The sequence below is a fragment of the Xiphias gladius genome, chromosome 24 (genome assembly GCF_016859285.1).
Source record: "Xiphias gladius isolate SHS-SW01 ecotype Sanya breed wild chromosome 24, ASM1685928v1, whole genome shotgun sequence".
NCBI lineage: Eukaryota > Metazoa > Chordata > Actinopteri > Istiophoriformes > Xiphiidae > Xiphias > Xiphias gladius.
The window spans coordinates 3917409-3944209 of NC_053423.1; positions in this window are offsets into that span (position 1 = coordinate 3917409).

Genomic DNA, 26801 nt, shown 5'->3' on the forward strand with positions numbered 1-26801 from the left:
CTGCGCTCTATCTATATCATGACTTAGTGGTGCAACCTACTAATCTTTGTCAGCCTTTAGCCAACAAATGCTACCAAGTGTATATTATTGTGCCACATATGTAAAGACCACAGCTTCTATGGGAAGGTAGGAGGACGGATTAGACGTGTTTATGTGCAACTGCGAAAACAAAGACAACACCAGCACTCATTCACTTTCTCTCTGCCTGTTTGTCTCTCTGTCTTTCTATCAAGCCTGCTCGTTTTCTTGTTTTCCCCCTTGCGCCGTATACGTCCAGGTTTCATATTACTGCTTCTTGTTCCCTATTGTTCCCGCCCCCACAGCACCCCCACTCCCCCATCCCCCACCCCTGTCCACTCACACTGACTGTCTCTCTTTTGTATGCTTATTCCAATAAGGGCTTTATGTATTGTCACAACATGATTAATGCAGTTTTTGCAAAAAGCAATTATTGCCAGCAGAAGGGCAGATCCACACATTAGGTAATCACAACAGACCACTGCTCGAGGTGCAGATCCCACTCTGCCACTTGCCCTCATCCGGAGAGAGAACACCATGAAATAGATTTGTAAAAAGGTCATTGGAATAAATCTCCTCTTAGGTACAGTAAAATGTGTTTCTATTTGTCCTATATATGTTTTATGACATTTATTATAAACAAGAAATTTTATGGGTGTTGTTTACACAATAGGAACTGCATTAGTACATCTATAAGGACATATTCTGTTATTTTATTCTGTAAGCAACACAGCAGTGAAAGTGAGGCACTGACTGCTCAGCACTAATTAGCTGGTGTGTTGGCGGCTGAAATGTCTTACAGTATATAATATTCACATAATATATTAAAAATGGGAAACTTGGAAAACAGGAGGCTGGAATCTATGAGTATGAATTCGGACTTGCTATTTGAAAAGGGATATTTTTTAATAATGTGGAAAAAAATTTGACACCCAAATCAAAAAGAATCTAACCCCCAAATCTTGGCGTAATGTGAGCGACAACCAGGTGAGAGCCAGTCACACTTGTTTTAATGCCTGCAGAGACGGTTGCTTAATACTCCGCTCTACTCGCGGATCACTTCCAGCCCATTTGTGCATCATTGCTGTATTAAAATGGTTTCAACAAATGCTTACTGCATTAAAAGTAAGACCACAGAGGCTAATCTGTACTTGGTAAACAAACAGTGAAAAAGGAAAATTGACAATGTCCTCGCCATTGTACCTATGTATTTCATGTGCCCAGCGAAACACAGATTAATGAGGGGTGAGAGACTGCCTACTGCTTTGTATCTGTACGTGTGAATTCAGTTTAGGAGTTGTCACGCTAGCAGCTCTGTGAGGCTGTACTTAGGCACAGTGGTGCTATGAGCTAAATGCTAATGTCAAATGCTCTGTTTAACAGATATAATGTTTACCACACATCCATATATCATGTTTTTCCCTGAATTATGTTCTTTTCCCGGAGGGAAAGGCTCTGAAAACATTTACATTTATGACACTGACACTAAAACTCTACTAAAAAACGATTCCTCCGCAATAATGTGAGAGTAGAAGCATAAATTTAACCTGATTAAAATGCACTGAAATCGGTCAGGTCTTGAGCTTCTTGTATTTTCAACCAATTCTACAATGAATATAATGTATAATGGATTAAATTGCATTATAGCCATCTTATAAGCAGGGGACAAAAAACACAATATGAAGGACAGTGTTCACTCCCTTGTTGTGTGTCCAACAATAGCAGGGGCCTCCTCTCTTCCTTCCTTTCCCTCCTCTTATACTACTCAGTAGGGAGGGGCGTCCCACCTGCTGCTCCAGGTAGTAGAAACAGGAGCATATGCTGTTTTATTAGTCTGTGTTTATGTGTGTGCACGTGCGCTCATGCGTGTGTGCTTGAGGTGCTGTTTCTCCACTAATGTCAGTGTTTGCATGGTAGCGGGAGGGGGGGCCTGCCCTCAGATTCCTGGGTCTCTTGGTGTGAGCTGTGTTGTGCTCCAGCGGTTCCATTTGGCCAACAACACCCCTCACTCCCAAACTCCTCTAACCCCCATTAGGCGCCCTTTTCAAGTTCTGCCTGCCAAGATCAGGTCTGATCCAGTTAACTCTCTGCTTATTATCTTCTCACACGCTGAAGCTGCAGATAAACATGAAGAGTTGGTAGCTTATATAAATGTGACTTGTCGTGACACAATGCAACCGATCGCAAAGCTGCAACAGGATAATGTTGTAATAGTGGTTACTCTCTCAAATGACTTCCCTTCTCAGAGTAGGAGAGATGCTGAGAAAGCTCCATCTCAAGTTATTTCATCAGATATAAAGGATTAAAGTGTTAAATAATTCTCATCTTTATGGTGAATAAACCTGAACTCTCTTTATCTTATATTTAGAGTGTTATTGTCATATTCTATCATGGTTTAAAAGGTAAGTTCATCCAAATTTCAAATATTTTTTTTCCACTTACTTCTAGTAGTACCCACCCATGCAGATAAATCTGGTTAAATTTGAGATTTTGAGAATTTTCAGATTTTTGGATATCACTGTCTCTGTCTCATAGGAACAAGTTCTTTTGTAGAAAGTGTCAACAGCAAGTTGGATTATCAAGAGACACCCGGACACATATTTACATGCACTTAATGTGATTCGCACGTACACCACTGGAGACTGGTGATTGCGCCAATTGCAGATAGATTTGTGAGACGTAGAGGGCTCTTGTATGCTGATGCACGAGTCTGTCAACATGTAAGGGTGAGCAACAGGAAATGATCTCATGTTACAAATCATAGCTTGCATGTTGTAAATCTGATGAAATGTCAAGTATACCAGGAAAGCAGTTTCAGTAATCGGAATGGGTGATTAGAGAAACATTATTTACCTAGCTAGATTTGTCAGCCCATTTCTTAACCATGTGTATATGCAACTTGGTTTGTCACTGGCTTTTTCTAAATGTACCGATGCATGAAAGGGACGTCAGGCAGGGAAAGTTTGGCTGTGACGACCAAGAAGTGGGGTGAGAGGAAAGATCATTGAAGGTAGTGATGCATTCGGGCCCATCACCCTACGAACGCTCATTTTTAAATAAGAAAAAGAAATGAGGCTGATTAACATTTAGTGTGTCCACTTCAATGTGTGACGCAACTGGTGAAAAGTCACTATGAGTACTGAGGACACTTTTCACTGACCCCTGTTGATTGATGCACCATGCATGTTAGCAGCTGGTCTTCAGAGAGATTCCACACCGAGACGTCGCTCTCAGCCAGAGCTGAGAAGTAGAGTTACTGAGGGTGCCACAGCAACCCACGCCCCCAGGTCGCTGAGCTTTATTATCATTATTAGTACCGTCGCATTATACCCCACTCTCCTGGTGCCTGTCAACCACAGTATCCTTTGTTTTAATTAATATGCGCAGTGGGAGCTTTCCAGATGGTTTCTTGTAATATTTTGTATAGTGTCCTATGATAATTGTCTGTGGGTATGTTGATGTACTGAGTCAGCATCTCTACCAGACAAAATAAAATTCAAACCAAGCTTTCAATCAACAGCAGCACTTAAGTGTGTGGTTTTGTCAAGACTGATAACTCTATGCTGTCAGTGTAGTTACCTTGTTTTCTTTAGACGTTGTCGTTTTTATACTGTCATCTTCTTACACTGAAGTAACGTCATATGCTGCTGTCAAGATGTGATTTATTATGTTGCAAGCGCATTTTGCGCAAAAAGTAACTAAGCTAGGCCTAACTTTAATGCTGGGGTTTCATAGGCTAAGTTTCAAATGCACCGCATGCATACATTTTGAGTCATGAACACACACAAAAAAAGGCCTGCCAGGGGAAGTCAGATGGCCGTCTGAGAAGTTTCCTTTGGCTAGAGGACTGTAGTCCTGAAAATGACTCAAATGGCTCTGTGTTCATCCGGGCGCATGGCGTGAAACACGGTGGCACACTGGCAAACTGGTATTTTCCTGCGGTGCACTGAGGTTATTTCCTGGACTGGTTTGGTATCATGGCGACCCTCCATGCACCAAAGTGGAAGGAGAGGCAGGTGTGAGGACTCGAATCCAGCAACACAGTGCAATCTTGGGGTTAAGAATAAGTGCGTTCTGTGTGGTCCGTCACATGGTATTTTGGTCTCTTCATTCAGTTAAATCACACCCATATAAACCTCCCTAAAAACATGCAATCTCCTTTATTCATATTTTGCTCGTCTTTCCAATTTTATTTTCTGTTTTTCAACCAGCTGACATCTGATCATGCAAAGAGAAAAGTTTTTTCTGTTTGACTGGTAATAACGCCAGCTAGTCAGAATAAAGAATAATGATTGATTCTTATCAACTCTGTAATCCGCTACAGTTAGCAGGTGGTCTATACTCACTGCCTTTACTTTCCTGTAGTGGGTCTCTATACAGCCGTCTGTAGGCAGCAGGTATCTGTTGTCTCTAACAGTTTTCATCTACAGTCTCTAACAAGACTGATGTTGTCACTGTCAAGCCACAATTACACATTACAGAGCAGCTGGTTAAGTTTTATGCAGCCTGCACCAGACTGTTGCAAAACAACCACAGAAACCTCAGTGCCTCTGTGTGCATTAATGTTGTCATTCCGATCTATCATTCTACAGGCCTGTTGGAGACTGACACAATGAAAACAGTTAATGAAGTCTCGTGAAGTATCGTAGTTCAGTTAAAACTTCTCTCTCCACTAATTAATCCCCTCAGGTCCGTCCGTCCCTTCCCCCTCCCCCAAAAAATTTGGGTTAAAAGTAGCTATAAGCTTTGACTGATTTGAGGCACCATCAGCCCACATACCAATCATATAACCGTTTCTTTCCATCGTTGGATTTGGTTTTCCTCCATGCTGATGCTGGCTCAGCCAAACAGCCAAACTGTGAAATGAACGATGATTTGCTTAGTGTCGTAGCAACGCTTTGCAGTTTCAGTGTGAGGTTTTGCAGTAGACTAGATTTTGCACTTCACATTCTTGGTTATAAAAATATCAGATCTATATAAAGTCCTAGTCACACCAGAAGGTGGTACAGCAAAATTAATCCGTGCGTCTTTGTGACATATTGGTCCCAGAAGCCTTGTGGTGTAGTGACTACATTTGCGGGGGTAGTTAGTGAACTGCTGGAGCTGGTGCGGTAACTGCTAACTCCCTAGCCGCTCGGGTGGGTGAGTCACAATTGCTCCTGGAGCTTCTCTCTATTTTCTCTAAACCATCCTCTGAATTGAATTTACCACTGTACACCATTTCCTTCAATGAAAAGCTATCGAAGAGGGGAACATCCTGTACTGTCGCCACCTGGTTAGTGTAGCTATGGGCAGTAAGTTGAGGTTGAATACAACTGAATAGTGCTAATATGCTACCATCACTTCCTCCATGGTGGACTCTTCCTGCTCTGTGTTCCCTTAAATGTCAGCACTGCAGAGACACAGACACACACCTACTTCAACAACAAACATGTGACTTATAATGTGCTTTTAACCGCACATTCCTGTGCTATTTTTTATGTGTCCTATTTCTGTTGTACCAGGTATTATTAGCATTTGTTTTATGTACATTTTTACTTATTAGAAGTTATTACAACTTTTTTAATGAAACAAGTCACATCTTTACACGTGGGACAACTCACTCATCTTAGAACTACTTGCACTTAACTGTCTTTGTGCTTTCTATTGTGTACATTGTAGCACTCAAGAAACGCAATTTCATTTACTACGCCCCTGCGAGCGAATCCAGTAATCACAGCAATTCCATTGGAATGAATAGAATTGGTGATTTTAAATGCTGGTACGACCAGGCCGTAACAGAAACGGGAACACAGTAAGGGGAATTTTGCCGTTTCAGTGTAGATACAGCATGAATGACTTGCGCAAATGAATATTTTTTACAGCGTAATGAGTAATAGCAGCATAATGTGCCTGTTTGTACGAAGCCATCAAGACTGTCTGTTCATACTGAGTTGGGTTAAAGTCGTATGAGTCACAGTCTCGTCTGTGGAAATGCTTTCCATCAGAGACTCACAGATAATGTTAAACTGACACAAACTTACAGACAGGGAGATGACGTAATTGTCATATAGGAGACAGACATAATACATGACGCAGGTTTCGTGACCTTCGGTTGAGCTTGTATCTGACCCATTCATATGACGCTGCCATCACAGGTTAACCTCCTGTTGTCAGTGTTCAGAAAGACTGCAGTCTACTGCTGCAGTTACAAAATGTTACCTGTTACAAAACAATAGAATTACACAGAATTACATTACATCAATACCAAATACAGTTTCATAGCTTCAGTTTCTCCACGCAAATAGTTTCTTTCAGAGCCTTCTGCTTTGTGCTATCTTCCCTTTTTGTCTTTTTCTTCTTTAAGATGAACAGTAGGGTTGGTTACATTAAATTAAAATTCCCACACCTAGTAAAAATATTTAGATCATTCTCCTGATAGGAAACTAAACTAAATAAATAAATAAACAAGTTTTTATCTTATCTTATTTTATCTTAAAGTATGAAAACGTATGATTTCTAGATGTTAAAAATTAAGACAAAATTTCTCAGCTTTCCATCAGCTATGTTAGATATAAGCAAAATCAGCACTGATAAGTGCTTCTTTAATTAGGTTGCTTCCAATGTAGAACATACAAAAATCGATTTTAGATTACTAAGATGGCTTCCTGAACAGTTCATGCATTAATTAGTAGTTTAGCTTTTGAATGCAAGCTTAAATTACATATCTACTATCACAAAATACTGTGGTTAGTCCATTTGTTTTCAGACCACAAATGAACCACACCAGAGTGTGCTTGGAAGTGGGCCGAGACCATGGTTATAAGTGGTCGTGGTCTGGTTGTTTGGTCTGCATCGGAGTTGGACGGACAGATTTCCCTTTAACTAAACCAAACCTGTAGTTTGGTTCTTTTGGTTTGGTTTTAACCCAAGTCTTTTAACTTAGGGTTAAGCTCAGTTAAGTTTCAGAACCAAACCTAACAACACTGTTCCGGCGCAGTTCTGATCAAAGCGCAGCGCATGCAGTTTTCCAGATAGTCAATCCGTGACACTCAGCACAGACACCTCTGCAGCAACTAAAGACAGAAGTACTCTTAAGGGTCAGTGTAGTCCCTTTCTGAGATGATCATCCCTCCCCGTGAGGAAGATAAATCAATGAAGACAGTGAAGAGAAGATTCATAATGGGAACACAATTACTACTAGAACAACCTTTATATGTATGGATTACCACATCATTAAATTAGATTTATTGAAATGGTTAATAGTTAATGGTAATGGTCATAAATCAGCCATTACTGTGAAGTGATGGCCTGTAATTTTGATTTATTATTCAGACCAGGCTGCAACTGTTATATGTATCTTTAAATGAACTTGGTCTGGGGTGTACATCGACCTGGCAAAGTTTTGGCAGTGCGCTCAGCCTCACGCTGCTTGTTGCCTAAGACTAGTTGTGAACTTAGTGCAGGGAGCACAGGGTCCAGTTTGCTATTCTTAGCACTCTTGGAATGCTGTTTCTCCGCCCTGTTATTTTGTTTGCTCTCTCTTCACTTTGGTCATGTTAGGAAACTTGTGTTTGGCCTGGCTGCTCTTAGCCAGGATAACAACCGGCCCCCGAGGCCTGTGACGTGCTGTTGAACTGTTGTGGAGAGGAAGAGTCATGATAAAGTGAATAACAAGCAGCCTAGCTCTAACTTTTAAAGGAAATCCCTGGACATTGTGAAGTCTACATGTATTGCATTGTGTCATCTTTAAACATTTATTCACAAATGAGTCCTGTTTTTGAGAAGAGAAGGGATTTAGTCTTGAAATCGTGGAAAAGAAATTTAATATAAATGTAAAATTTTCTACTTTTCGAAGTAGTGAAGCACTATGTGTAAGCAGGTTAGTACACGTTCAAATACATATTTGGGGAAAAGGTGTGTGGGAAAAAGAGTGAGTAACACTCTTGACATGGCCTTAAGCAAGACACTTAGCCTCAAAGTGCTTCAACAGAAGACTGTGTTTATCTAGGGCAGCTGTGAAGTGAGATATGTTGAGCTCAATGAAGGAAACAAAACGTTTATGGAAAAGACGTTCACTTTCCTTGGATAGCTAAAGGTAAAAAGAAAAATACTGGTTTGTATCAATCAAGGCAATTTCAACATCTGTCTATTTTAGAAAATATCTGAAGATGTGCCCGTACCTGTAAATATTTTTTGTGTTGTTTCTTGCATTTAAACATCTTTATGATGGTTATTTACAATATTACAGTGTAGAATGTATCTGCTCAACCATTTTTCAGGTCAGCTCAGGTTCTGAGAGGCAAAAATAGTTTTTGCAGCAAGTCAAATCATGTATTTCCTAAGAGGGGGAATATGCACAGTATAATTTTTATTTAATCAGGTAATCTCACTGAGATCAGGTTCATTTTTGCAAGAGAGACCTGCGCACAGCAGATAAAAAGAAAAACAAACATAGCCAGACACAATAAAAGCACATATAGTGTACATACAAAGAGCATAGCCAGGCTTAACAAAAGCACATCAGAGACACAGGCATCATTAAATAGAATCAAAGTTAAAAGTTTAAAATCGACCATTTGGATGAGACATCCAAGTTTTAAGATCCTCTGTAATTCATTACATTTATAAGGTTCAAAGTAGAGGACAGTAGCCTTTCCAAGTTCAGTATTTACCTGAGGGCTAACTAGAGTTAAATTGGCCTGAGATCTGGCCTGGGGAACAGTCTTTTTAAATTTGAGAAGAAAAGTGACATGCTGAGACAGCTTTTGCACCTTTACAAATAAAAATAGCATAGAGTTCTCTTCTTGTGGGTAGAGATGACTAACTTACTTTTTCATATACATGTAGTACACAGTGATGAGTATGATGTTTATCTCCTGTGGTGAATCATAAAGCACAATGATAAAATGCAAAAAGCTGTGTAAAGGCAGCCCTAGCAGCATGAGAGTAAAGGATATCTTCATTGACAGGAACAGACATGATGGTTGACTGTACAATCATTTTCATGTCCTCAAGATACAAACGTGCTTTATTCTGATATAAGAAACCCATTTTTAGTTTTAGTTTCTGTGCCAGTTGTTCAGCATGCTGTTGCTAAAAGTGAGACTCCTGTCTAGCCAAATTCCCAGGTATTTATGAAACTGGATCTCATCTTAAGCATTCAGTACAATCTTGAGACTAAGTATGTTAAAGGCAGATTGTAATTTTGAAATAGCTACAGTTGAAGAGGGGGTCAAATGGATACAATTGTCTTCTGCATAATAATGGATATTATGAGTCTGAGCTGGAATGATAATATTGTTTATGTAGAATGTAAATAGTAAAGGACCCAGCAATATATAGGATAACAGTCACCAAATTTGGCTGCCCTTGGATAACTGTCATTCTTTTCTTTTACATTAAGTATAAAATGTGTCCCAAATCCATACTTCTTATATGTAAATTCTAGTTAACGTCTCACCTTATGTTTTTCCTTCAATTTTTATTAGCTAAGTACCAGATATTTTCATATTTCATATTCATCTTTTGTATGCCCAAAAAAGCTCTTCCCACTTTGCAACTCTATAGTAGACACAGTTTTTGAAAATGTATTTTGAATAAATGTTTAAATATTATGCTGGAGGAGTGACCCGCTGGTGGTGCTAGATGACTAGTCAGGGGGTCACCAAAGTCATCAGGACTCATCCTCTGGGGATCAAGAATGTCTGAATTACATTTAGTAGCAATACATCCAGTAGTTGTTGAGATATTTCCATTTGGACCAAAGTGTTGGACCAAACAACACAACCGAACAAACCTTCATCAGTTAAGTCATGTCACTAAACCAGGGCCAAACTATAAAGCTGTGGCTTGATAATGCCATTATATGTGTCCTGTATGCATTACAACCTTCAAGATTTTTTACCCATCTATAATTCTTTACCTTTTATCATATAACAACTACACGATTTAAATGCAAACTAAACTATGAGTTGTCATATGAGTTGTATCTTTAGCATAACAGTGGCAACTTTCCAAGGCCCAGGGAATCACATAGTGTGCTTGAATAGTTAGTGTGAGACTCATTCCTGTTAAGTGTAATCAGTGTCTTCTGGCAGAATCTACAAGTTCTCAGGTCGTACAGAATGTCCTGATAGTTGGCTTGTTGTGTCAGATTGTTTTCCTTGTTCCCTCTCTTCCTCCTCCTCCTAAAACACTGGCTGCCTAGAGTTCTTGGTATCCAGCAGAGTGATCACATGTCTCCCTGGCTTGAGTAAATCACACAGCACAGAGCAAGATGGGCTGGACAAAGGAAAGTAGGCTGATAGCGAGAGAGAAGAGAAGTGGTGCTGGGAGGGGGCAGGGTGGCATAGAGCACGTGTTTGAAGTAGCCCTGCTCATACCCATCCAGATGAGCGAGAGCACGTGGACAGGGGAGGAGGGTGTGGAGGGAGGGAAGCTATCCGAGGGGAAAACAGGCACCTCTGTAGCAGGAGGCAACAACAACCCTGGACCCAAGCAGTCAGAAATACAAGCAGTCAGACAAGCATACAGGTTGTAAACAAACCTAAAGGTTAGTCAGACTTACTTGGAAGAGAAAATAAAGGCGATCAGTATAATTATTACCAAAACTCTCTGTTGTAAGCATCTTTCACAGTTAATGAACTGATTGGTTGGTTCAGCTCTGACTCGCTGCAGGGCTATAGCCAGGATATTATAAATACTGGGGTCATGGGTCCAAGTCCTCCCAAAGCATCCCCTTAGACATTAAAAAGAAAGTCACAATCAATGCTGTCTCAAAGCCTCCCCCACACTGCCAGAAGTAAAACACTTTTTGTTGTTGTAAAAGTAATCCAATTTAAACATATCCAATCTAAAGACACCCGAATCTACCCATACAATTATTAGCTGATTAATGTAACTCCACCTCAGTCGCTAACACCATCTTTTCGTATCAATTTGTACATCATGTAATGAAGAGAATTCCGACAATAATATTAAAGAAAACAAACAATTGAAAATGCCAATTCCCTTCTTTTTTGAAATGATTAATCACATGCAGGGTGATGCATTTGTTATGAATTTTTCACACTGTGCTTAGCCCTGGGCAAACCACCTGTACTGGGTTCAAAATGTACTCAGCCAAAATGTTATTTAGAAACATTTTACACCTTATTAATAGCTTGTATCTTTTTAGCAAGGTTGGCCACATGTTCGTTTTTTTTTAATGAAAACAACACCAGAGGCCAGATGGAATAGCATAAACATGCTACAGTTAGCTAATAGGAGAGTTTATCTTATTTTAGTCCTGGGATAATAGTTGGTTCACCTTTGCAACTTGTAATGTGGGATATCCTGCTCTTTGCCTGGGACGAACTTAATCTCTCTCTAATGCTGAATTACCCCTGACTTTGTAGGGCTATATTCTGCAACATAGAGTTAAGATTACTGGTGATTTGGGTTTCAACAGTAGCAAACTAACATTTGTTGTCCAGGCTAATCTCAAAGAGTTTTGTTAGCAGCCTGAAAATGTGAAACCTTATGCTGACTTTCAAATAACACTGGGTTACCTGTTATTGTATACTGTTAGCTTATAGGGTTAATGCTTCATTCATGCAATGTCGGCAGAATGGGAAGAACAGGAAAAACACCCGTTACTGCGACTTGGGAATGCTTACACGTTATTCAAAGGTGGTCAGCCATAGCGCCAACCTTGTAGTCACACCAGATATATGGCCTAAATGACCTACTTTTGCTGTGTTACATATTTTTAGCAGTTTGTTACCACATGAGACCAGATACAAACTTGTACTGTATAGCTCCTATAAAATTAGGTGAATTTATTGTATCGGTGTTATTGGATATTATTTTGATGTAACTGCCAGCATGGTGCATTTGCAGCCATTCTACCGATAGTTTGTTGACATGTCTGTAGCTCTTTTACCCAGGTGGGAGATATCGTAGGTGTTAAACATTTGTGCTATCTCCGATGTGGATTACAAGTTAGAGGCTGACATTCCCAAACAACTGCTCATAATTACGGGTTAAACATTATGACGTGAACATGGCATAATACATTCTAGTGTGGCAAGACTAAGCTGGCCCTGGGCTTGTTGTAGACAGTGGTTTAGGTTAGCCATGCAAGGAAAAGCATTTAAAAATGTTTCTGTTAAACCCCAGCATTGTTACGTGGTCCCAGCATTAGCTACATTACTTCTCAACTCTTAGATTTACTCAAAGTCCTCAAATTTACTCAGTCCTCCGGCTAAAACTGACATCTTGACTGATGAATGTTACAAATTGCAGCCATGTTTACAAGAGCAACAGAGAACAGAGATGAAGTGAAACTTGAACTGAAAATTATATTAGAAAAGCATTCTGGACCAGTTCCCCTTTAGCTGATAGTTGTGTGACCTTGGTTTAAAATTTTCTCCCATTGACAAATTTAGATGATTTATATGTGTAGTCATAGATCTTTTGGAACTGACTGATATGAGATGCAGATGAGATGAGATGCCTGCCAGAGCTTAGGGTTGAGTGAATTAACTGCCCTGGTCAGCAAGGTTACAAATAAATCAGCATCACTGTAACACTGTTGAAAATTCACAGTAGGTTTCCGTGCTGCAGAGGCTTCAGTGTGTTTGCCACTGAACCATACAGACATGTTACATGCTGCCGGAGCACACCTGCTGGGTTTTGGTCCCCCCCACCACTCCCCACCCACCCCCGAAACTAAACCCAATCCTGTTTCCTGGCAGTGTGGTGAGAGAGCCGTTGGGCTGCGTCTTTGTTTGCATTCCCTCGGCTTCCTCTTTTCACTGAATGCTTCAGCAGAGTAGAGATAGTTAGCGCAGCGTTCCCCTCCCCCCACTACCAGTATCCATGCCTCAGCATGGTGCTACATGCCAAGCGACCTGAGACGCTCCCTGACTCGCAGTTCAATCCACTGACTTTTATTGGCATGACTGTTTATCACAAACACTGTGGCCAAGGCACGTAGCATGGCAGTTTATTCATTCAAACTATGACAAGGGGATGAGTTGTTTCGTTTAATAGACAAATCAGTCATTATCCTCACAGATTCAAAACACATTACACATATTATTACTAACAACTATAGCTTTGAGAGCATGGATTACACAGTAGTATGCAATAATCAATATTTATAATAATGAGAAACGCCTCCAACTTTTTGAGATAACGTAGTGTCTGCATGTTTTCCAAAAATTTTAACAGCAACTGCCAACACTGACAGTCTATAAATTCTGTGTCTTCCTGGTTGGATTTTCTAGGCTTTTAAATTCTTGTTGTTGGATCGGGTTAGCGCTGTGCTTTTTGTAAGGTTTTTTTGCCAAATGTTGATGCATATAAATGAACAAAACTAAAAGAATTTCTCTGTTTCACTTCTCACTCTTAAACTAATGGACGGGGATTGTATTTCAGGGAGCCCATGCCAGCATGCATTGGGTGACAGGCAGGGAAATACCTCGTCTGTTCACACCTCTGGGAAATTTACGGTATCCACTTTACTTGACCTGTATGTGTTTGGATTATGAGAGGAAAGCGGAGCACCCAGAGGAGACCTACACAAACACACAGAAACATGCAGACCATAGCAGAGAGAAACCTGCACAGCTGATCCCTCGCCAAAACAACACAATTAAAATGTAGAAGTGGGCACATTATACAATCTGCTTCTTACTGAGACAGTATTCACTATAAGATTGAATATTGTAACTGTGGTTTTATGAGCACAGCTGGAGACCTCCAGCTTCTTCTATACGCTTAAACATTTCTCATTTTAAAGCATGTACATTTATATAGGTACAAATGTTTGCCAAAAATAACTATTCAAGCTAAAACAAAATATATTTACTGTAGCCTACATATCATTGTCAAACACAGACTCGTTTTACAATTGAATAGACAGGCACAGCTTTAGACAGCAGGGAATCAACTCCCATCTCCACCTGGAACCAGCACTCCATATAGTATAAATACATATTTGATTGCACATTGTTCTTTCCTTAAAGGAATAGTTCCATATTTTTGGAATTACGCTTAGTAGCTTTCTTGCCGAGTGTTAAATGACCGAAATAAATATGAAGTCAGCAGTTAGCTTGGCTAAGTGCGACTTACTTGTAGGGTAACCAGCAAAACTCCAGGAAAAGATTGTGCCCAGCCAGGTTTTTGTATGGATTATACAAATGACAGTCAATTTGTTAATGAGTGAGCTTTAGAGTTGCTGGTAGGCAAATTTTGTTACCTTTGGACAGAGTCAAGCTTACTGTTTCCCCACGTTTCCTTTGGTTTGGCTATAGCTTCATATTTACAATTTACCATACAGACATGAGAATGGTATGTATTTTCTGATATAACTCTTGGCAAAAGTGGCAAAAAATGCAAACTACATTCAGAGTTGTAGTTCAGATTGTATTTTTTAGTGGAAAATTTAAATTGTAATAAGTTAACATGATAGCAAAACTAGGAAAATAAGGTCTGTGTGGAATGTACTTTAACTGCTGTTGTTTTACCTATTGTAGGCATCGCATATATTCGGATATTTTCAGAATCAGCAGGGATATTCAGAAATGCCACAATCACCATGTCAGTGGTACTATCTTCTTGAACAGTTTTTATGACAATTTTTAATGGCAAAAATTTGAGCAATTTGAATATTTTCAACACACCAAAAATATCTCTATGTGGATGGAAAGAGGAAAGCGCCAGTGAACCAGGAATGTAGGGACCATGTAAATGCATTATTTGTAGTGTAAAAAAAAAAAGGTATTGACAGAGTAAAACAAAAGGAAATTGATTTTAATGGAGTTGTCACTCCTATTAATTTTTCTTTTCCTGATTTGTATTTGGGATAAATATATTCTGAGTTATGCAACTACAGTTTCTATCATGCCATCAGTAAACATGGCTAACTTAGCCCCATTTTTTGAGCTATGCGATTGGTTCTAGGGATTTCAGTGTCAGCTGGTCAGTGGACCACTTTGGTCCAGACTGAAATATCCCAGTAACTGTAAGATGGATTGCCATTAAATTTTGTACATGCATGTATCTTAAAGACTTCGATGATCCCGTGTCTTTTCCTTTAGTGCCACGAGGCTGATATTTGTGGTTCTAAGTTAAAAGTCTTGAAAATGAATCGATGGTAATGGTACCATCCATTGTGTATGTAACTTGGTACATACTGTACATTTACATCCATGCTCCCTTCAGGATAACAATACTCCTAAAGCTGGGGATCCCCTTACTTTTCTAGAATTAGCGTCTGCATGCTGCATTACCTGATAGATACATGTTCCAATTTGCACTGTATTAATGGATGTACAAACAAAAATCATTGGATTACTTTTGACACTGAAGAAAATGTCTAAACATGATGATTACTTTACATATACTTATACCGCACAAAACCTTCACCTCCTACACAACATGGAAATTAGTTCCTGCTAGTTCAAATTATCCTATTTTTCCATGAGTAGATTTTACTGCTCTTTCTCATAAAATTCCCTGACCTAGATTTGATTTAAGACTCTTTATTTAGCATCAGATACTACATGTTTTAACTAATTTGATACAGTCTGACATTTTGAGAAATATTTATATTTTACTTCTTGCCAAGAGTTAGATGAGAAGATCAAGACCGCTCTCATATCTATTAAATATAAAGCTCCAGCTACAGCCAGTCTAGTCTAGCATAAAGACCTCAAATAGGGAAACATCGATCCTGACTCTGTGCAAAGGTAACAAAATCCAACCAGTAGTTCTAAATGAACTTGTTATATATTATTTGTTTAATCTGTACAAAAATCGAAGTGTAAAAACATTGATTTGTGGTCTTATGGGGGTGTTACGTGACCAACTGCTAGTATCCTACTATTGCTAAGCATAGTTTAAGCTAAAATCTTACCATGGAGTTTACAAGAAACATTACGAATATTATGGTTTCTTATCATTCAACACAAATTGTACATTGTCTAACTGGCCAATCTCCAACTTACTGTATTCCTCAACAGTACACACAAACATTAGCAAATATAAAGCAGTAAAAAACATTTATAGTGATGATGCTTTTGAGCTCTGGAGAAAAACCGACACAGATCTAAATAATAATTAAGTTAAATTCATATTTTATGAATTGTTATACTGGCTCCCGACAAAAAAAAGAGGGAGCATGTTAAAGATTCATTGAGGAGCACAATCAACCCCCAGGAGTAACAACACAAAAGAGAGCAGATACATAATGAGCTCTGGAATATACATAATTTCCAGAGATGGTCTAAAGAAATAAGCCATCACAACCATATTGATTACTAAGGACCCAGACGAAAGTTGTAAACATGATTAATGTTTGTATGGATCGATCCCCTATTGAAGCATGCTTTGAAATGGAAAGCTCCAAAAAGCCTGTTGTCAAGCTAGCGGCATGGTCCCTTCACCACTTTGGTCCAGTCTCAAATTCTCAATAACTATTTGATGGATTGCCATGAAATTTTGTACAGACATTCATGGTCCCCAAATTATGAATCCTAATGACTTTGGTGATCCATTCCTCTAGTACCACCATGAAAGTGACAATTGATACTTCACTGTTTTTGTTCTAATTTGCCAATGTTAGCATGCTAACGCGCTAAACTAAGATGGTAAACATTATATCTGCTAAAAATCAACATGCTAGCTTAGATAAAAGCACAGCTATGCTTAAGTAAAGACTCACAGAGCCGCTAGCATGGCTGTAGAATCTTATGAATGGGTTATGCTAGAGAATTAAATATATAAATAAAAGAACTGATTCATTTGCCATGTTCCTAACAGCCATAGTCAACGGCTTAAAGCAATTCACCATTATCTCCTTTTAAATATGGAGATAATGGCGTACACTTTTTTCCTGACAGACATTTGTAGTGTCAGACAAACATGCATAGTGTTTCACTCTGTTGAACACACGGAAAGTGGTATAAGTGGTTTTGTAACAAATGAAGAAAGAGGGTTTGAGTGAGAGGTTCAAACTCTGGCTTCTATCTCACCCCCCCTTCAGCTGACCAATCACTGCATGAAGTGGGTGTGATTGACAGATTCTATGTTTCAGAAAGTTACAAAAAATATTGGATGCAGCCTCACCAATTCCAACATCAGGAAGGTGCTTGGGGATGTGTGTGGGGGGGTAGTTTACCATCCAACAAGCCCTTCCGATGCTGCCACTTATAGTCTTGTTTTTATCTACCTGCTTTTCTGTTTTTTTCTGGATTTTTCAGTTTTGTCACAAGAAGCTGTAGGCACAACATTAACATATTATTACCATATATTTGGTGAATGGGTTAGCATATAATGGCTCACTTAGACAAGTTGTGTGAAGTTTTGTGTCGGGCTACTACACATGTCCATTCAATATTCACATAACTTTTTCTTCATTTTAGTCTCCACCAGCCCCAATGAAAAAGATTTGGCTTTTCAGCAGCTAAATACTTCAGCCACTTAACTAGACACTAACTTTGTCCGTCCTTCATTTGGTGCTGGTTAGGTAGCATAGAATCAGTTTATGAGAGCTTTTACTGAAAAAGCTGCTTGATACAGCTGGAAGTGAGGTTGATGAGAGTGGTGAGAATGAATCAAAACAGTAAAGTCGTATGCTGTAAAACCAAAATAATGAGCTCAAAGAGGCTAAAATGAAGAAAATACAGAGTTGGTGATAATATTCCAGGGAGTCATCACTTCTAGTGACCCATTTCATATTACACAATCATTTGATTAATTGTTAATATAAAATATTGATTAGTGCAGCTTTAAATATTTTATCTGTGTGTATCACTAGAAAATCAAGGGATCACCAAAGGGCCATGGCTTGTGGTGCTACACTGCTTACATACGGTCCTCTTGGACATTCTTGTTTTCACCCCTTGCCTCCAACATGTCAACAGCACTGAGAAAATACCCCTCACTCTCTTTGTTTGCTGGTTTTGTTCCACAATTAGTACGTGAGTGAATCATCCTGAAGGGCTTATTTTCATGACGCCGTTGCTGCTCTTGTTTTCACTGTGGTGATAATGATGAGGAACAGGAGTTATTAATACACACATTTCCTTTGGGGGCTCAGTCTCACACAGTTAAAACGGAACTTGACAGTGCTCTGGGAGGTTTTCACAAGCTGCCCACGATTACTTCTGTTGCTTTGGTGTTGCTCAGTTAGAATTGAGGATAAATGGTTGCAGTGTTGGGATCACTAGGTATTTAGAGAATCTAAGTCTATCTTTGTTATTTTAAAATATAGGTCATTTAAATTCATTTTGCTAAATTTAATCCATGAATGTCAGCTGAATATATATATATTGTAAATAAGTCCATATAGAATCTTGAAGCTTTAATGATTATAAACAAGATTAAAGATCAAGCGGAAAGTGCTGAAATTATTAGTAGTGCCAGTATTCAGCACCCCTGTTTCCCCTAAACTGACTAGCAGATGTGGCCTATATCTAATACTTTATCATATAATAGAGAGTAATATCTTGTCAGTCAACATCCACCACACCACCCTGTCCCCAGATATTAACAGGATAGAAACAAGTGTGGAAAATTGTGAAATTATACTGGCCGAGTTTGATTGTTTGCTATACAGAGGCCCCTGAAGAAAGCTATCTATTTTTTTTAATGCTGTTCTCATTACAGTGACTGATGAGGAAACATCCCAAAGTAAACACATGTCCATTTGGCTGAAGGATCCCTGCTGTTGTTCTTCTAAACAACCCCCCTCCCTTTCTATTTCCCAGTGCATTGTGGGATGACAAATAAACAAGTCCAGGCGGAGGAGGAGTCCAATATTCAGCCTCCACACCAGGGATCTGTGGCAGAGTGTTTCTCAAAGCTGGCTGAAGCACCAGAGCTGAGTCACTTGGACTGTGAATCAGCCTGCACACTCAAAAAGACTACATGTCATTCTGAACGTATCTGTGTGTCCAAGCAATGCAACGTCATAATACATCCATATATACACTTCCAGACAATATGACACTATTTGATTCATTTGAGGAATCCTGGTGTATGAAGGAACAGATATACAGATATCATATACAGTACCAGAAATACAGTAAGAAAATACATTAAAAACAATAATATGTTCATAAGAAATAAGAACCTAAATAAGAACATGTTCCTTACAATGGAAATGTTGAAATATATGAATTAGAACTTGGATGATAAATTAGGCCAATATTAACACATGATAACTGTTTCAGTATCAGCATATATACCCAAATATCTGAATTTAAGGGATTCTTGTCAAAAAATTTTATGTTTATGGAAAAAAGAAACAAACAAAAAATATCAGCCAAAATATTGTTAATAGGTTTTTTAAACTCAATAATTCATATCATTATCTGCCCCAAAAATCTACTATCATTAGGGGCTGAGGTCAATAATGGTGATATGGTTGTAAGCCATACTTGAGGTAAGTTATCTTAAAAATAACTATTTTCACTAAAACAAAAACACATTTGAAAAACATGGGCAATAAACAAAATGCAAATATAAACGAAAAATATTCAAATTAATATAAAATGTGCAGTATAAGATAAGCAAACACTTCACAGGACTAAGAGTCTACAGTCATGCTAGCAAATCTGTGAAGCTCTACTTGTACAGTGGTGCTTTGAGCATGCTAACAAGCTAACACTGACAATGCTAACATGCTAATGTTTAAGTAATGGTTAAATTTTACCATGTAAACTATCTTAATATAGTGTGGTAGTCTGCTAATATTTGCTAAATACAGTAAATACAAATTACAGCTGATGCTGATGGGGACGTCATTAGTTTTGCAGGTATATATGTTTGTAATAAATTTCATGGAAATACATTCAATACCTGTTGAGATCTTTCACTCAAAACCACAAATGTCTCGACACCAATGTATTTTAGAGGTTTAAACACCAACTTTGAACCGCAAAATCTCCAGTGCCAGTCCAACGGACGACTTTTGTTGCATCTGTTTCTCCTTTATTTCCTGTTATCCCTCTACCGTCTGTGTTGGAAAAAGAGGGATAAATTTGGTTTATGCACCAAGTTTTATGGTAATACAACCAATAGTTGTCAAGACATTTCACTAAAAACTAAAAAGGTCAACCTGATGGTGGCGAGATCACCAGAGTCATTATGGCTCATTTGATATTTCTGACTGGAACAAAGTGGTGGACGGACCAATCGACATGGTAATGCCTAGAGCCATGCCATGAGTTAAAAATATGGTAAACATGAAAATATTCATGTTTCATTTGATGAGGCTGTTATGTAAGGCCATAAGAGGTTAAAAATCTTAAAAATGACATTTTTTCTATCATAAAACAGATTGTAAATATATGAAAAAATGAAGAAAATTCACATGTAAATGGCAAAAATGCAAATATAGATATGACACCTCAATATAGCGTACCAGTTAGAAGAATAGTATATGTAAATAATTGAGATTTGACATCATAAAATATGGTATATTCAAATTAACAAGCCTACACATTTAAAAGGAAATTTATAAATAACACAATTGATTTTATCGAACTTGATTTATCGAGACCGTTGTGTTTTTACTTACTTACTGTCTAGATAATAAGACAAACTTTGAATTCCCAGTGTAGTGGGAGTCTGTCCTGCTGCTTCAGCACACTGTCACCATGGCGATCCCTCGGGAAAGGTCATGAGCCGCCCGGCTGGGATGTTTGAAGGTCTGCAGATAGGCTATTGATGCTGATGACACAAGACTCGCTCGCACACACTGGTCATCCTTCAGATGGCTCATTGTCATACTTTGCTCTTTCAAAGGATCATTTTCACAAAGCTCTTCAGCTTCCTGGTTGATGCTTTGCACAATACAGCTTCAACTGATAAGTGTCTGTGAAGGATGATGGGAATGTTTTTGGAACAAAGCTGCTAATAGCTGACATTTCATGTTTTTAATTTGACATGTTAGTGTCAAAAATTATGAATACTAAAAGTCTCCACTGAACCTCATACTCATAAAATTCTATTACATGAGTTAACAGCTTGTCATGCTCCTCATGTGCAATTTCAGTTTCAATCCAGTCAGTGAAGAGCACTCTCAGTACATTTAAAAATAGTAAAAGGCACTACCCAAATTTTACAAGTTGGTCAACAAGACACATCTACCCACTTAGTGCTTGCTCATTTATTTCTGTACAGAGTGCACATTTCACTTACATCTATAAAAATGATCTTTGAAACATGTTAATCTCAAATTTCCACATATTTATTAACATTTGATCCATCATATGTAATCTCTGGTAACATATCTTTGTTCACTGTTAACAAGTGTATACACCTGTGGGAAATTATTTTAAATTATTAATTCCTCAAAAAACCATGGTTGTTTTCCATATGAACACTGGGCAAATTTGATAAATTATGGTGGAGCTAGAGTTAACAAGGAACAAATGACAAATGTAATTTTGGACCTAAAAGGCCCTAAGAAGGTATCATCACATTTATAATGTGCAGAGTAACATCCAATTAAAATTATAATAATAAAATTATAATAATAAAAATAGTAATAATAATAATAAAGGTAATTTAGCACCAGATCAACCAGAGAAACAAGGATTATTTGAATTAAAATTAATAATATATCAATATACATGAATAGTAATAATTGCATGACAGAATCAAAAAAAAAAAAACATTGATTGGGGTGTAATAACCTGTAGCCTACTACAGCAGCTCACAGGGTAAATTTAGTATAATGTCCATTCTCTTTTAACAAAAATGTTGTCATACTTTATTTAATTTCTAGTCATTTCTACTTTCCTGTATTCCTGATCAATGTTAAGCTACCTTAAACAAAACTCACTTCCTAATTTTTTTTCACATTAAAAGCCTTCCTATTAATGGTAGGCTGCAAGACTTTTAATGTGAAAATTCTGGAGTAAGTTTTGTTTCATTTATGGTAGCTTAACATCATTCAGGGGAAATAAACCCTCAGGCCCTGTTCATATCTGGCATTAACAGGCGTCTCTGATCACACATGGACAGCACTAAATACAGGTATGAATGCACCCAAGATGTATTGAGGAGGAATTGAGATCCCATCACTCAGACCACATTCGGAAGTGGTATGGGCTGCAAATGGCCCCATTCTTTGAGCAGTGTGTGTTATTCCACTTGTGATCAGATCAGAAGTGGAATGACACATGCTGTGCTGATGGAAACTGTGGAAACCTATATAATACTGAATCTATCAGACAACAGGTAAACATTGAGGAAGTTTTGGTTTAAATTAACTGGGGAACAGAGCAAATGAGAATTAAAGGCCTTTGTCTCGTTTGCCCCACATAAAGGCCCGGATCTCTCTGCTGCTGAGGTAGATAAGACCCAAGCCACTGTTTCAGAATTTATGTTAACCGCCCTCTGCCGGACTATACGCTGCTTCACAAAAGAGGCATGGTTTACAGTCCATCATAGATCATCATAGAATTTTTTGTTTGGTTGTTTGGACTGAGGTACCTGGCTTGCCAAGTGGCCTTGGTGGGCTCTTGTGGCTGCCTTAGCACTGGCTTGTTCTGGCATGTCCTGACACAAAACACGGATATTGCCACTCATGTGCAACCCCTGGGCCACCATGGTGCCCCATTCCAGCAGCACATACTATATTTTGCACGGACGCCTGGCTGAACATCAATGTACCACTCTCTGAAAGGTCTGACTGTGCACTTATGATAAGTTAATACTGTGTAGCTCCGCTCATTCAACAGATATTTAAAAGATTCACATACACATATACCACAATGTCCTGTGTACCATGGCAGCAGAACATAAAAATGTTAGAATAACATAAGTGATGCTGACAGTAGGTCTGGTTGCCCATAATCAAAGCCGAGAAAATCAGCTTGACTTCTAAAGATACTCTGCTCACTGTTGTCATCCAACAGAGGCAGAACAGTCACCTCTCATTAGATATGCAGGTATCACACACAACCAAAATACATACATCACAGTGGGGAGTTCCACACTCAGGGCTTCATACTGATTGCAGCAAGGTAGATTAGTTTGAATGTCTGAATTTCTTAATCCCACATTACAAGCTGAGGCTATACGTCTGACTTGGTTGTATTGGTAAATTGAAAGTGGCATGAAATTGATGCATGACATTTCAGACTCCCTCAAAATTACATAGAGTTCTTTTTGCTGTACAGGTAGTTAATGTGTAACACTATTTTTCTGATTTGATCTTCACCTTGAGAATTGCAGTCCTCTTACACATTAGTTCTGGAGCTTTGGACCATATCACACAGTCTTTATTGGATATTTGTACTTAAAAAAATGTTTTACAGAGTATATATTGTTAGCCCACAAAACAACACAAATCGTGGTCAAATGTTTTGCTTGGATCCATGTCACAACTTGTTTGTAATGCTGTTTTGTTGTTTATGCTATCAGCTGATTTTACCAGCTGGCCAGTGAAGTATCCAAGTGAGGGTCATGTGACACTGTATCAACATTTTGATTGGCTGTTGCATAACCTAGTTAATTAATACTTTTATCTTACAGTAATTTTTTCCCAACAATGTTTCAGTCACTTGCAGTGAGTGATACAACTGTGAGTGTGAGTGACTGTTAATTGTCGATATGTTTTCCCTCTTTTAGTCACACTACCAGTCTGTCAGTTGGTCAGTCCACTACTTTGGTCCAAACTGAAATATTCATAAAATCTATAAAAAGCTATAAAATATTGTACAGACATTCATGTTCTAGTCTGGATGAATTGTAATACCTTTGCTATCCAGCACCATCATCAGGTCAAAATTTGTCCAGTACTTTGGTTTATGAAAAAGATACTCAAAACAAATGTTATTATTTATTATTGTTATCCAGAAAAAAGGAAATGATAGAGTTTCCTTTATAAATACCTGATACTTTCTGATAGTTAATGTTGTATGTGTATCGTCACTACAAAGAGCACTGTTAAGATCATTGTCATTGTGAGCATGTTAGCCTGCTGACATTAGCCTTTACCTGTTAGCACTGCTGCGCCTATGTACAGTCTCACAGAGCCACTATGGTTGTAGAGCATCACTACACTCCAACCAAAGTGGCTGTTGGATAACACAACAGCATCTGAAACGAGTGTGGCCAGGCGGAACAGCTATAAAGACTTGGTCAGACAACACGTCATTTGAACTACTCCATTTTCGAGCCTTTAGTCTTGTTAATGTAGGTTACTTACGTTGTTAATGGTAGGTGACACTTGAGCTTAATTATGCAAAAAGTAGCCTGTGACAATAACAAATTAATTTTGAAAAATGGAGGGACATGTCCCCATGCCCTGGCCCCAGTGGAAATTAGCAAACATTAGAAACACAGATACTATGAAGCAGAATTTCCCTCCTTCACTGGCATATACTGTACATGATGGGAAGGATTTATAGCATTTTACCTGCCTTTAGCATTTGTTTTATTCCTTTCTCAGATATAAGTCAAGTAAATATGTGAATGTCCAGCAGTGCTCACGTTAGCACAATAAATTTCTTTTTACAAAGTCCAGGCTTTGTGTTGAGATTTACATGTTTGTGTATTGGCATTATGAGTATTGATAGTGTGCATTCACATGTATGCATTCACATACATGCACGCAGCTAGTTGTTTCTTTTAAAGCTATAAAACAGCATAAAAAAAGAGCCTAGTAAAGAAAATCTACAGTTCATAGAAACAATACAGTTGTTTGTTTCTTGCCAGGCAGAGAGTAAATACATACTATAGTTTGAAAGACAAATTTCTTTCATCATGCACTAGTTAAGTAGAGCATGTTTCCACAAGGTTTAAATAGGAAATAATTAAGAAGGAGTTGCACACAGTTTGATTAATTGCTTTCCACAGCAATGAACCATCTTGATTATCCACAGGCAACGTCCGTGCTTACTGTTTGTGTTATGACCCACTTCTACCTCCAATTTCAAAACACTTAGGCAATGTAGGGCAGCAGTTGTGCTGCTCCAAACCACTCAGCCAGCCAAACAATGACACACAGTAACATTGTGTAGTTGGGCAGTATTTTATCAAAGCAGAATGATTTGTTCCAGCAGGTACTGAACCTGCAGGGACTAAAGCAGATGGAGATTCACAGTTGCTGTAGAGTTAGTAGAACACTGTTTGGCAGAGTGAAGGTGAGAAAGATCAGAAGTCAGAATCAAAAAAAGACTAAAAAAAATAGTTAAATTGAATAAACTATCTAGCAAGTGAACAAAATATGATGGTGACTTGTTGTGGAGAAATGGCTGCTTCAAAGCCCTGTTCAATATTATGTATGAGAATCATGTTTTCTATTTTAGTCTAACAAAAATTAAATTGCACATTTTTCTCCGCTACGTCATGCAGATCTGTAAACTACATGTCGTGCCTTCCTTTGAGAAAAATCAGTAAGTAAGTGAAATGTATACTTTATATTTTTTAGTTCCATGACAGGGCCAATGTCTGTGCATTAGCCAATAAAAATATTTTTCTCCATGTATTTAGCCATAGACAGTGACACCAGTCAATTCATTTTAGTAAAACTGAATGTGTTTAAAGTTAAAGATATCATTCTATCATTAACTTACAGTGACACTAAAAGCCAGACAGCAGCCTGCTACATAAACAAACAGAGCCTCACATCATGAATGATGACCCATGTCAGCTTTCTGGTTTATCTCGTACCTTGGCTTCCTGAACAAGCTATTAAACAAATATCCGTTTGGGAAAAGTGCAGTGTTAATGTCATTTGGCAGGCTAGTAGGGGCAAGCTAATTAGCTAGTCAACTAGCATGATGTTAGCTCATTAAAAAGCTAAGATCTTTGCTGCTAATATCAACATTGGTAAGTTTAGATGCTAAATCATGTGGTTATTCTTTAAAGCAGCTGTAATTAACATATATTGTATGTTAATAATAGCTCATATGACTATTTGTATGTGAAAGGGGCCTCTCATAGTGATGCACCCACAGAGGATTATCACCAGACCCCACCTGTAGTTGAGCTGAGCTGAGTTGCCCTCAGCTCTTTCATCTTATTGTGTTGAACAGCTATTCATAGACAAGATTTTACAATTTGCTTTTCATGATTTAACAAAATGTTTTAAAATTCTTTCAAAGCCTTCCTGCTGCTTCAGCGTGTCATGACATAGGGATACCGGGGATTGCATATCTAGAAGAAAACAATGGCAAAGAAATTAAGTGCCAAAAACGAGCCAAACAAATGCTGATCTCACCATTGGCCCAGTGGTGATGCTGACAACATGTTTTGATAAACATTCAAAGCTTAAAATTTTGACCTCAAAGTCTCATCACTTGTTTGAGCGCCATGACATATTTAAATTAAAAAAACCCAACATTTTTTTTAGGTAAATCTGTATAAAATGGTGCACAACACATCATATTTCATTTAATGTAGTGGGAATGGAAATAAACAACCATAAAAACACACTGTTGAATATTTCACATTGTGTGGTAAACAGGTCTATGAGCCAAAACATCATCTATTAAACTGAGTAGTCAATGTGCAAGAAATTTTTGTTTTTCCACTCTAAATGGTCCTGATCTTAGCAAAAATCTGAGTGAAAAGTAATAGCCAATTTACATCTCAATATTAGTTCCGGCATTTGGTCATCAGCCTAATGCTGATGTTTTATGAATTTCACAGGCCAGGTTAATAGATTAGAAGTAATTCAACGAATTGGACGGACAGAAGCAATATGCTACTGCAATGACACACTTAATGTACCATTGAGGGCAATATGTGGACTAAGGTCATTAGACACACTACAAAACATGTACTTACCA